A 14,285-nucleotide genomic window follows, 5' to 3' on the forward strand; every position below is an offset into this window, starting at 1 on the left:
GGCATATGAACGAGTCAGAGGGGAATTCAGACCAAAAATCAGCATGTTCCCAAGAGACCCAAAAGTTTATACTCTGAACCGAGATATGAGGAAGGAATTTTGTTATGACCTGTTTTCACAAATGAAATATTGTTTCCTATACTTGTACTATATCTGATACATTGTCTTGTATTTAACTAATTTTTAAGCCCCCGAGAAGTGATATAACTGCTGAAAGGCATATGCTCTTATTTTATGGAATTAGGTCTCTTTTCTGTCTGTTGCTAAAGTCTCAGCTCCATACATTTTCCAGTCAAATATTTCCCATTTGCAACTTGAACCTATACTAAGAAGAACTTGATAAAGCCTCAGATGTTATTTTCGACCACTGGGTAAAAAACAAAGCAAAACAGAAGTCTGCGTAAATACTCAGAGAAGCGCAGTTTTAATTAACTATTAAGGATCAAGCTGTCCCAGTAACCATCTGTAGTAGATACTGAGCAATATGTGCATTATGCTGGTGTCCAACATTTTACAAAAATACTCATCATCGCTTAATTTCATGTTTTGACAATGTGCAGATTGTTCTAATTAAACAAAATCAAACATCAAATGAGGCTTTATGTGCTTTGTCAGTGATTGTCATATTGTAAAGATGATGACATACATAAGTTTTAAAGAATGAGGTAATTTTCAAATTAGACACATTTCATGAAGTGATTGACAGAACTTCGAAAGAAGTGACAAAGGGCTGTATATGTTTCTGTATAATGTAGTTGTTCAGTTAATGGTTATAGTTTCAAAGAATTAATTTTTTATGTATATAAATATTAGTGAAATACAAGTGAAATACAAATGTTAATTATAGCTTATGTGACTTTTGATATACCCAACCTTTTATATAACATTATCTGTCGAATGACCTAGTAGAACACTGTGTCTAAGGCATATGAGCTGTTGTTTTGATCTGCCTAAGCTTGTAAATAATGTGAAAGAAATTGCCTTTGGGGAAAAAAGGTGTTTCTCAAAGTATGATGCAAACATCAACCAGTATAAATCACATTAATAAAAATAGTTGAATAAAAGGAAAGATTGAGTACAAGTAAATGATTGCCAACAAGTAATTTTCTGTCTGAAAAAAAGAGGAAATAAAAGAAGGAAAGACCCGATGAGTTAGACACACTATGCTACATATTTTACTCACATCTTTTTGTATATGTGCATTTCAAAAAGCCCCAAATGCATATTTGTTTTCATCAAGTATATTCAGAAAGAAGTTCAACATTAAACAAAGCCAATAAATTAAACTTGCATTCAGCTAGTCTTTGACTGTTCCATGTCTTATCTGTGCACTCAAATCAAATCAAATCAAATCACTTTTATTGTCACATCACATGTGCAGGTACATTGGTACAGCACATGTGAGTGAAATTCTTGTGTGCGAGCTTCACAAGCAACAGAGTTGTGCAAAATACAATAATGTAAACAAGCAAAATACAAGAATGGCTACATCTGAAACTAATAAATATATGTACAATATACAGTGGGGCAAAAAAGTATTTAGTCAGCCACCGATTGTGCAAGTTCCCCCACTTAAAATGATGACAGAGGTCAGTAATTTGCACCAGAGGTACACTTCAACTGTGAGAGACAGAATGTGAAAAAAAAAATCCATGAATTCACATGGTAGGATTTGTAAAGAATTTATTCGTAAATCAGGGTGGAAAATAAGTATTTGGTCACCTCAAACAAGGAAAATCTCTGGCTCTCACAGACCTGTAACGTCTTCTGTAAGAAGCTTTTCTGTCCCCCACTCGTTACCTGTATGAATGGCACCTGTTTGAACTCATCATCTGTATAAAAGACACCTGTCCACAGCCTCAAACAGTCAGACTCCAAACTCCGCCATGGCCAAGACCAAAGAGCTTTCGAAGGACACCAGGAAAAGTATTGTAGACCTGCACCAGACTGGGAAGAGTGCATCTACAATAGGCAAGCAGCTTGGTGTGAAAAAATCAACTGTGGGAGCAATCATCAGAAAATGGAAGACATACAAGACCACTGATAATCTCCCTCGATCTGGGGCTCCACGCAAGATCTCATCCCGTGGGGTCAAAATGATCATGAGAACGGTGAGCAAAGATCCCAGAACCACACGGGGGGACCTGGTGAATGACCTGCAGAGAGCTGGGACCAAAGTAACAAAGGTCACCATCAGTAACACACTACAACGGCAGGGAATCAAATCCCGCAGTGCCAGACGTGTTCCGCTGCTGAAGCCAGTGCATGTCCAGGCCCGTCTGAAGTTTGCCAGAGAGCACATGGATGATACAGCAGAGGATTGGGAGAATGTCATGTGGTCAGATGAAACCAAAGTAGAACTTTTTGGTATAAACTCAACTCGTCGTGTTTGGAGGAAGAAGAATACTGAGTTGCATCCCAAGAACACCATACCTACTGTGAAGCATGGGGGTGGAAACATCATGCTATGGGGCTGTTTTTCTGCCAAGGGGACAGGATGACTGATCCGTGTTAAGGACAGAATGAATGGGGCCATGTATCGTGAGATTTTGAGCCAAAACCTCCTTCCATCAGTGAGAACTTTGAAGATGAAACGAGGCTGGGTCTTCCAACATGACAATGATCCAAAACACACCGCCCGGGCAACAAAGGAGTGGCTCCGTAAGAAGCATTTGAAAGTCCTGGAGTGGCCTAGCCAGTCTCCAGACCTCAACCCCATAGAAAATCTGTGGCGGGAGTTGAAAGTCCGTGTTGCTTGGCGACAGCCCCAAAACATCACTGCTCTCGAGAAGATCTGCATGGAGGAATGGGCCAAAATACCAGCTACTGTGTGTGCAAACCTGGTAAAGACCTATAGTAAACGTTTGACCTCTGTTATTGCCAACAAAGGTTATGTTACAAAGTATTGAGTTGTATTTTTGTTATTGACCAAATACTTATTTTCCACCCTGATTTACGAATAAATTCTTTACAAATCCTACCATGTGGATTCATGGATTTTTTTTTTCACATTCTGTCTCTCACAGTTGAAGTGTACCTCTGGTGCAAATTACTGACCTCTGTCATCATTTTAGGTGGGGGAACTTGCACAATCGGTGGCTGACTAAATACTTTTTTGCCCCACTGTATAATAGTATATGCATTTCTGGATGTGTATACTAAATATTTTTCTACGTGTGTGTGTGTGTGTGTGTGTGTGTGTGTGTGTACACATATTTTACAAATTAAATAGAGTAAGCAATAAATAAAATATATAAAAATATACAGAGTTGGGACATGTGCAAAACAGTGGCATCACTGTACAGTATGGAGTGCATAATGTTAAAGTTCCAGTAGTGAAGCTGAGGTGTCTATGACGTGTTCAGCACTCATGGATTAATTCATTCTTATTATCAAGATTTTCCTACATTTTAATGTTGCTCTTGAATATTAAGCTTTACAGGTGAACCAAATGATGAGGTTGTTTAGTCAAGGCAAACAATAGGCCGTCAATCCCAGCCAGCGGGAACCTACCAGCATGAATCTTGATGAACATCCAAGACTACTTCAGAATCTGCACTCTAGACAGAGGTGTCGACAGCACAGTATTCCATCAACACTGAACATGACTTTTCATTATTTACAGTTTACAGAGGGTTTGTTTTTCCTCGTTTCTTCTTTACTCCTCAGGATTTCAGTGGATGCAGCAAAAGAATTGCAGAGGTTCAGCACATTGTTAAAGAAGTGTTTTCCTTACTACCCTTCCTCCAAAGTCATTACTGGTCCGAGGGCTGTTTGTACATTTTCTGTCTAAGCGGCAGACTTTCAAACTACACACTGGGCAATTCTATTGGTAGCATATCCCAATTATTTTAAAAGAAAATGTCTGACAAAAGAATCCAGAAATCATATTTCCTCATACTCCGCTTAACTTCACAATTCCTTTTTGATATAGTTCTTTTAAAGGAAAGCACAATGAAATCATGCACAATCACGAAATGTTAAGGAGAGTAGTTGTTGGAAATGGACTCTTCATCTTCCAACCGCCTCATTACACAGTAATTCTGCACAATGTGAAATTTACAAGCTTGAGACTTGGCCAATATTTGAATGGGAAGACATCTACATGTAGTTGTTGTTCCTGTTCATTAAAAAAAGAAGAAAGAAATTGAAGAAGCAGCAACTTCAGGAAATATCCGGCAGATGGTAGCGTATGCAGTTGTTTAGGGTAGTTTGCACCTTTTGGTGTTGATTGTCACACTTTTTTGTGACCATATGCTGAACATTAGCACAAAACCTGAGAGTTTTTTTTCTTCTTTAGCTTAGCCAGACATCACTTGCGTTTCCGCTTGGCTGCAGAAATACGGTATTAGGCTCTACTGTTGGTGTCACTGTGATTTATTCTCAACAACTCATTCTATACTTGAGACAAAATTAACCTCATCATACCACACATCTTTCTTTTAATGTCCAGTAAAAGCACTCCAGCTTAATGAATGCAAATATTGTCCTCCAGATAATTAAGATGAATGTTTACATCTCAATGCTTTTACGTACTCTGAGTCACTGCTGCTGCCTGCCAATGCATGCCTTTATATATACTGCTAAAATATGTATTGTGGTATATAAGTGATGGCTGAAAGAAGTCCCAGTAAAAGCAGTGTGCACACTCTGCTGCCATAAGCTTTTATTGCTATGAAGTCATCACAAATCATTGCATGAACACCTTTTATCTGGTTACTGCAGTATCGACAGAGGTTTTAAGGTTTCGTCTTTTTGGTATTTGAGAACTCATATTTAAAATCTCACTTAAAATAACATTTTAACTGCTGGGAAGAGCTTTCAATAATTAAATTAATTAACTGATGGAAAAGTTTTACTTTATTCCTTGAAAAGCTCTTCTTAACAAGATACAGTACCACTTCCTGGAGCAAAGACTGAGCAGACACCATAGATGCTTGGCGGAAGCAGAAATGTTTGCCACAAACACGCAAAGGCCGCTTTTTAAAAAGGAAAGAAAAATGTGGAAGCGCAGTAAGACACCACATTTTGCCACCTGATAGCTGTGAAAGCCGCGTAATATTTAGCTGTTAACCACAGATTCTCAGCTTGAATGAAAACATCACAAGGTTGTTTTTAACAATACTCATAGCAGCATGTTAACTGTACAAATGCTGTTAAAGCTCTGCAAACAGAATTCAAACTCAGCAGGCTTCTGGCGTCCTTCTGAAAAGTAATCTATTTAAGTAACAGAAGAAATTAACAGAAATGCAGCAGATCTGTCTGCCTGTCCGTCTGTCTCTGTCCCCCCACCCACCTGCTAAAGAAAAGGTTATTTTACATTATTAGAGTCATGCTGTGACCATTAGCTTTGTCAACTATAGTTTAAAACTATAAAGTTAGAATTTTAGACAGGAGCTTGATGATATCAATATCTGCTACAATAGGAACCTGAACAGCGAGTCAAGCATTAGGGAAATCACAGTTGAGAAAGAGCCAAGTAAGCAGACTAGCATCAAGTTAACCTAATTGTTATAGTTTAAACTTAAATGACTCACAGCCAAAACTGAGCATATTCTAACCGGGTTAAACACTGAGGGTAGAGATGATATACGTTTGTAATAGCCATTTAAAAAAACACTGATAATCAATTGACCCATTTTTTCAATCCCATTGAAATGTGAGTCAACACACCTGTGGAGAATATAGTTACATATTGTTTTAGTTGAATGTGTAAAAATACTCTGACACACCTAATTCATTTTCTAGATCCCAGACTTTAGAGCTATATTGGTTCACAAGGTGGTTATTTATGTTTCCACTTTGGGTTTTACTACTTTCTATTATGGAGAACAAGTGGTCCTGCTGTTACAGTTGCCGCTGCTTGTACTAACATTGTAGAGCTAACAGTTAAGTAATTATTAAAATGTTATTAATGACTGACTAGTTTTTGTGGTGCCAACTAATGAGTGTCACAACTTTTAATTGTCATTTCAAAAAACTGCACGTCTCTGTTTTTAATGCCAGCAGATGATTTCAAATATTTTATAATATCCATATCTACACTTAACTGACTGTTTCATGCACTGTTAAATAAGGGCAAGTACACAGACAGTATAGCAACTCGTCGTTTTGCTCATACATTTTAAAAAAAGAAAAAAGACATACCTGTTGACAGGAACACTGCTGGAATCTTTTCCAAAGGGGTAATGTAGTGGAAAATAGGATTCAGGTATTGGAACGTCCCGATACACCATGATTTAGAATAAGAGGGACTCTTTGAAAGGTTAATGGCTGCCATTTCTTCACAGTGTTTGTTCATTATTCAAATGCCAAACAGGCAAACTTTAATCAACGCTCGGTGCGGCACAGGCAGGTGACGTCTGAGTATGTTCATTAGATTTCTCATGTATTATTTAAGTAATCAGACCACCATGTCCTTGCATTCATGTTGTAAGATGTTGTGTTAAACCACAAGCTGCTTTATCACTGCAGTGATGTTGTATAAGACTAGAGGAGGCTGAGGGCAGTCTCGTTCGTGTTTAAAATATTGAGCAGTTTGATTGACACAATGGGATTTGTGTTAGAGTTTGAGCTATTGCTGAGGATTTGTTTTTGTATAGTTTCTGGAGGGAACACATAAAGGAGAGGGAACCGCATAGAAATATACCACAGTGTAATGTTTTAATAGCTGTCTGTAAAAAGCTTCTCCTCAATCATTTAGAAATAATGGATTATCTATTAAATGTTCCATACATATTCATGGATATCTTTTGCTGATTCTAAAAAAGTGATGGAGGAAAGCATCTGCTACTGTAAACGTCTATATTAGCTAAGTTTGTCGGCACCAATAAAATTACAATATTTATTTATGTTCTTTATATATCAAGGCTGCAGTAATTTTATATTAAACAATCTCTGACACTGTCCAAAGAGAGTTATTATTCAGTTGCGCACAGCATAAGGCATTTTAGCAACTTTCAGCTAACTGTTTTGGACTTCAGTCCTGGAGTTTTCTGTTGTGGTTCAGCTTCCCTGGATCTTTGCCTGATAACCTATATGTATGTGTGTGTGTGTGTATATATATATATATATATATATATATAATGATTACTCCCCCACAACCATCACCAATAAACATTGGTCTACCAAAGATCTGGGAAGATTCACCTTGAAATTAAAAGGTGTGCTTGTTAAATAGTGTCATTGTTGCAGCAGTAAGGAGCAGCCTTTATTTGTGCTCAGCAAGCAAATGGAGACAAGTTTGCGTAATCCATGCAAACAAGGCTTCAAATGAAAATGTAAAGCTTGTTGTGAAAGACATATTTGGTACAGCACCTTCTTTGCTACTGATTTCACCTGTCAACAGCCAGCGATCACTCACCAACAGGTTGGAAAATACACATTTTTCCCTACTGACTGTTGGCTACAAGATGGATTTCATATCAGTTGTCAGTTTGACTGCACAAAAAATTTGCTGATTAACCCTCTCAAGGCAGGCGTCGACGATTTGCAACAGTTAAAAACTAACAACCTGATTACCCTACATACATATTTTATGAGGTTTTTTTTTTTACTCAGAAGTACCACTGCAGGACTTGGTTGTGCATTAGCAACAAAAAGTTTAATTTGAGCCTGAGAGGGTTAATAACCAAACTGAATTTGTTCAATAAATTTGTTTTCTGTATCCCTATTAAGAACTGTATTTTTTTTAGTAATAAAGTTTCTGTGTATATCTGCCATGTTTTAGTTATCAGAGAATTAGTTAAATATTAAATTTCACATTTACATACACTTAAAAAAACATTTTAGCACTGAATAAAAGCAATGATTGTCTTTGGTTTTGTAAAGCTTTCAGCAAAAGAATATGTGATTAAAAAAAAGTTATATTATGTAACAGTAACCTAGCTAACGACGTATTCAGAAAGAATAATAAATCATCTATCGTCCTGATTTCATACATCAATTGAACTTTGCTTATAACTATAATGGATTTGAAGATGGAAGCATGAAACTATCTCATTCTCAGTGATGACAAACAAGTGTGACGGGCAAAGCAGGTGCGGCATGATTAGGCCTGGAAAAATGTGCACTTGAGAGGTGCTTGTTTCATTGTCCTACAGACTACCTGCCAGATAAAGCACTTCACTCATATTGGGGGCAAAACAAAAGAAGCCAAAAATTGAAAAATAAAGGCTGTTCTCAGTTCTGCAGTAACCAAAAGTAAGCCTAAGGCCAGTAATAGGATGAAGGGATATTGTCCCACCTAGTGAAATCTCTATGGACATCTCTTCGGATGCACCAAAATTTAATCAACATATTGAATGAGGTGTTATTGCATTCAGGCAGTCACACATTCTACACGCTGGGCTTACACGCTGGGGAGTTAATAAAGCACAAGGCATTAGCATCAAAATGAAAGTTAAAGGCAAACTCCTACTGAATGTAAATCTTGACCAGAAATGTATCTACTGATGGAATCCATCTTTTGTAATTAAGAATGAATGTGTGGGAAATGTGCGAGGAGGACGGAGAGCTAGAAGTAAAAGACCTGCTCAGAAAGATGAATGCTATTATGGAGTAGGAGTGAGACGGCTGGTCTGGAATAATAACTTCCTCTGCCACATTATGTTAGTGCATTTCTGATAAGATCATTGGAAAATGGCAGCTGTTGGAAATAATGCAATTCATTTCGTGTTGCTGCGGGACACTACAGGGCCCTAAATGAAGCATGTCTTCTATTAGACCCCTAAAGAAACAAACTAATAGCCCTGCAAAGACTTGCCATTTATAATATGACTATAATTCGTATGATTCATTAAGCAGGAACAGAAAACGATAGTATACTCTGATTAGAATAGTCCTCCGGGGAAATTCTTATGTTAATTTATTCTGAAATCTTTCATTGACTAAGCAACTTGTTGAGATATTGTGTAGATTAACTCCCCAGGTCACATTGTAGTGTAGTTTCATACTGTCTCTGCATTAGGTATAAGAGATGAATGTTGTTTACATATGTTTACAGTTTTTTCTGATTGCTTAAGCACATTTTTTGTAACTATTGGCTAATTTTGCAAAACTCTACACACAAATAAAAAAACCTGTCACCCAATTATCAAAACATTTTAGTTCTCTTGCAAAAGCGAACACAGCTAGATTAACCCTTCACACCTTTGTAAAAATGTTGTTTTCGTATCAAACAGTACACACAAGCCATCATCTACTAAGCACACAATGTGCCAACTGCACACTGATGGTATGAATACAAAACACATCTGGCTTTTGCTTTCTCTGTGTACAGATGTCAATTTGAGGTCACACCTTTGTCATAGTGTCATGTAAACATACAAGGATCCAAACGTCAAGTATTGGTGTTTATTCACACTCATCAAAACCAAGACAAAGTCAGAACACAAAATAGGAATTCCACAAATAAAAGGGGAAAAAAAGACAATCAGCCTACATCATGTCGTCTTTCTGGGTCCGGCCACAAAATTTCGTCCACATCGCATGCGATATCCTCCAGTCCAAGGCACCGGGGAAAATATCTCCTTGAATGCCATATCCAGGCCTGACATGATGCCTGGTCAATATCTCCACATGCCTCCTCCATTGCCTGTAAAAGGGCTACCTGTTGATGAGGATGACAGTCATACACTTTCCAGCGCCAGGCAGAGAAGAACTCCTCGATGGGATTCAAGAATGGAGAGTATGGAGGGAGGTTGAGTGCCATGAAGGATGGATGGTCTGTAAACCAGTTGCGGACCAAAGCAGCCCTATGGAAACTAACATTGTCCCATATGATGACATATCGGGTCTGCTCTGGTCTCTGAACAGCGAGCATGTCATGCAAGGTGTCCAGGAATGCAATAATGTGTGCAGTGTTGTATGGGCCTATGGTTGAGAAACTCCTCTACTTCTTGGCTGCGAACTGCTCCAGTACAAGCTGGAGGCTACCACCTGATGAAGACAACAGTATCACATCCTCTGTAAAGAGTAGATATGGAATTCTAAGACTACCAAAGTCAAAGCCTTCTGCCATGTGACAACACCTAGAAATTTTGTCAAAAAACAGAATTGGTAACAAAGGACAGTCCAAGCAGAGTCCAACACCCACCGAGAACGCAACTTACTTTTGGCAATGAGTACCAAATTTTTGCAATAGTTGACCAAATGGCTCGTAGTGGGCCAGTTACCCCATACACCAGACGCATACCCGACTCTGAGAGACGCAGTCAAATGTCTTCTCCAAGTCCACAAAACAGAGGTAGACTGCTTGGGCAAATTCCCACACATCCTCAGATATTCTTGAGAGGATAAAGAGCTGATCCAGTATTCTGCAACCAGGATGAAAACTGCATTGTTTCTCCAGTATCCAAGATTCAATTACAGTTTTTTCTGATTGCTTAAGCACATTTTTTGTAACTATTGGCTAATTTTGCAAAACTCTTCACACAAATAAGAAAACCTGTCACCCAATAATCAAAACATTGTAGTTCTCTTGCAAAAGCAAACACAGCTAGATTAACTCTTCACACCTTCGTAAAAATGGTGTTTCCGTATCAAACAGTACACACAAGCCATCACCTACTAAGCACACAATACGCCAACTGCACACTGATGGTATGAATACAAAACACATCTGGCTTTTGCTTCCTCTGTGCACAAGGTAGGCTATGTCAGTTTGAGCTACTTCTGTCATAGATCCATAAGCATAGAGGAATCCAAACTTCAAGTACTGGTGTTTATTCACACACATCAAAACAAACACAAGTGTTTATTTCCAAGTATAGGATTATTTGCAATCGCCATAATGACTATATGGGTTACTTGGTCTGCAGTGAACATGCTTCCTCTGCCCCCAGCATCTGGTCATCTAGCAATTCTGTAAAGTAACAATTTCAGTATTTTTACATCAGTGGTATTGGTGTGTTTCTCATTGGCATATGGCAGTGCTACAAATCTTTGTGCGAAGTGACTGTACTAACCGATTCTCATTTCAAGATGTCCTTATGGTACTTGCTACAGTGTAGCGGCTCGAGTTAGGCTGGACCCGTTGGCCAGCTACCCTCAGGGTCATTCCACGGTTGATTACATGGTCCACTATTGTAGCTCTGATGTCATCAGCAATTCTATTTCTTACTCTTCCTACCCTTCCTCTCCCCCCTCCTCATCTTCCTCTCCCCCCTCCTCGTCTTCCTCTTGCTCCTCCTTGTCCTTGTTGTCCTCTTCATCCTACTTCTTCACCTCCACGTCCTCTTCCTCGGCCTCCTCTACTTCTCACTCTTTCTGCTCCCTCCATTGTACTCCGCACACACAGCTTACCTGTATTATAGTGCTTAGGCTGATTGCAAAGTGAACTAATTATCTAAAAAAGTTTTCACATGTGAAAGTGTGCCAGACAGTTGGCAAATTAGTGTTAATGATAGCCATACATGTGTATACTTTTGCTAGAAGTGTGTTGGAAATTTGGTAATTGAGTGTTGTGCAGTGAATTGTGCCTACAGTTTTGCAAAGTGTGTGTTACAAAATTGCAAACTGAGTGCAAAGCAGTTTTTGTGCTTTTAGTTTTGCAAACTCAGTGAGTGGTTTTGCTATAAGTCTGAATAGTTTTAGAGATTGTGCTACAGGAATCACAGTTAGGGTTTAAGCATTCAGAAAAAACTGTAATGGACGAACTCTCCTTTCCAGCACCCTGGCATAGACCTTCCCAGGAGGCTGAGGAGTGGGATCCCCTCGTAGTTGGAGCACACCCTTCGATCCCCCTACTTAAAAATGGGAACCACCACCCCAGTCTGCCAATCCAGAGGCACTGTCCCAGATCTTCTTACAGATTATGAAGGTAAAATGTGTTTTAGAAGCTACGAATAAATAAAGTGAACAACAAAAAGCACATCACAACAGCTCAATAATTTAATTATTGTAGAAGAGCATTATAGTTACAATGGAACTTTTGGTAAAATGTGATATTCTTTATGAAAAATAAAAAAGATATTACAAATAAGCACTAAAAGATTGAAATAGTCACTGCCAACATTTTGACCTCACAACTTGCTACTGCAAAATTAGAAACACATTTTTTTGAAGGAGAAAAGCTCAAGTTTATCATTTTTTCACATCTGCAGCCTCTCTCTCATCCACATTTAATACCACTCTGCCTCAGTCTGCAGCTCTTTACATCCTCACCTCTCTTCAGCCCTGAAACCTGTCTTATTAGGCTGCTCCGCTGAGGATCTTTTACATGTTACAGATCTGCCTTTCTTTCAAGTTGACCCTAAAATGCATTATTTTTACTGCACTGCATTCTGTTTAAAAAGTACAAAAAAAACAAAATGAAAATATACAAAATACAATACTATTCCCTTAAAAGCAAATGCTGCTCAGAGGGTAAGCTGCCTTTGTGGGGGTTTGCACTATCACAGTGTTTCTTCTATCTCGTCTATCTTGTCATTTTGTTAGACACAAACATTTTTGGAAACATTTTAATCAGTATTGCATATTTTACAAAGGTATTCTCATGATTTCTTGCTCACCATAGTGCTTCAGACTAACAAAGTAGTAGTGACATAACAGTAAAAATTTAAGAGTAAAATAAGTAAAATAAAAAGTTCTCCAGACTAGTAGAACATTTTATTCGAATCTGCTTTTCTGTTAGATGCATCTGTTCCACTTTTCCGTTCTAATAAAGACCTTTGCTGGGGTCGGTGTAGTTTGGCGGGGCTTGTTGATACAGTGATATGAAAAGAGAAGTATATTTATCGTCAGTTCTATTTTACATATGTGGATAAATATTTGGGGAAATAATTGTTTGATCTCCTGCTGAATTTTTAAGTTTGCTCACTCACGAAGAAAATATACTCAAATTTTATGGTAGCTTCATTTTAATAGAGAAAGACTGAATAATAACCAAAAGTCCAGGGACTTGGGGAAAAAAACATTTCATAAAAGTTTTTTCAAGCATATCACACATGTCATCGCGTGAAACTATTTGATTCCCAAGGAAAACATGACTTAGTACTTACTGGAAAACCCCTTTTTGCACACATCTTAGGAGAGATTTTGGCCTACTCTTATCAGAGGTTTAGGTTTCTCAGCTGTCGCTTGACAACTCAAAGCTTCAGTTCCCTACACAGATTTTCTATAGGACTGAGGTCTGGAAACGATGTATGATGGTCTTGGTGATCACACTTGCTGATGATCAAGTGCATTTCAAATTAAAACCACCTGGCTGCTACTTAACCTTTTAACTGTTGTGGAAGCAGTAATCGTGCACTCTTTTTGCACTGCTTCAGAATTTTGTTTTAGCTTTAAATGAACCATGACTTAATGTGACGTGCCATGTGTTTTTGTTAATCCGAGATTGTATTTATCTACTTTAATAACTTGTATTATGTTCTGATACATAAAATCCCAGAATTGAAAGAGTCTGAACTTTCTTTTATATATGGAAGGCTCATTTTTACTTTGGATATTTTTAGGAAGATACGCAAATGCTTGTTTTTGTATGTTTGTAATAGTAAATTAAAATGTGAGTTTAGAGCATCATTCTTTACTACTATTACTACAGGGAGTGCAGAATTATTAGGCAAGTTGTATTTTTGAGGAATAATTGTATTATTGAACAACAACCATGTTCTCAATGAACCCAAAAAACTCATTAATATCAAAGCTGAATGTTTTTGGAAGTAGTTTTTAGTTTGTTTTTAGTTTTAGCTATTTTAGGGGGATATCTGTGTGTGCAGGTGACTATTACTGTCACGGAGGAGCAGGGAGGACTCGGCGCAGACTGAAATCTCAGAAAAACAGGTTTATTTACACACTCCAGGTGCACTATATACAGGTGAAGGAGAAGGGGGCCAGGGTTCCCAGGGGTGCAGAGAGGGGTCGGGAAAAGCGTCCAGAGTCTCCAAACCAAGCACGAGAAATCTGCATACAGAGAACAAGAGTTAGCACGGAACTTTCACGGACAGAGCTCAAAACTGGCTGAGGCTAAAGTAGCACTGACGAGCGTTACTCAATAGTCCGGCGGCGAGGTGCTCTCAGTCACTGCCTTAAGTAGCGGGAGCAAACAAGGTGAGGAGCCACAGGTGATTGCCTACAGGTGGTGGAGGCCGGGAGCTCACAATGAGCTCCGCCCAGGCAGCGAGCAGAGAGAGAGGAGAGAGAAAAGACAAAACATAACATGTAGCCACACAGGGCCAGCCGAGCAGGCACGGGGACCATGACAATTACTGTGCATAATTATTAGGCAACTTAACAAAAAACAAATATATACCCATTTCAATTATTTATTTTTACCAGTGATA

At 38.4% G+C, this 14,285-nt stretch overlaps 1 long non-coding RNA gene across 1 annotated transcript in view; it reads left to right on the forward strand.

Moving 5' to 3' along the window:
• Positions 1 to 14,285, forward strand: part of LOC147318949 (uncharacterized) — a 130,957-nt gene that overhangs the window by 38,420 nt on the left and 78,252 nt on the right. The window contains exon 2 of the long non-coding RNA XR_015131514.1: positions 11,671 to 11,821. This is a non-coding gene — a long non-coding RNA (uncharacterized LOC147318949). The remainder of the gene's footprint in view (positions 1 to 11,670; positions 11,822 to 14,285) is intronic.

Source organism: Aulonocara sp. 'chitande type north' Nkhata Bay, linkage group LG11, assembly GCF_057382095.1.
Source record: "Aulonocara sp. 'chitande type north' Nkhata Bay isolate Kocher_YH1m ecotype deep benthic linkage group LG11, A_spYH_male_GT1.1, whole genome shotgun sequence".
NCBI classification, from domain to species: Eukaryota; Metazoa; Chordata; class Actinopteri; order Cichliformes; family Cichlidae; genus Aulonocara; species Aulonocara sp. 'chitande type north' Nkhata Bay.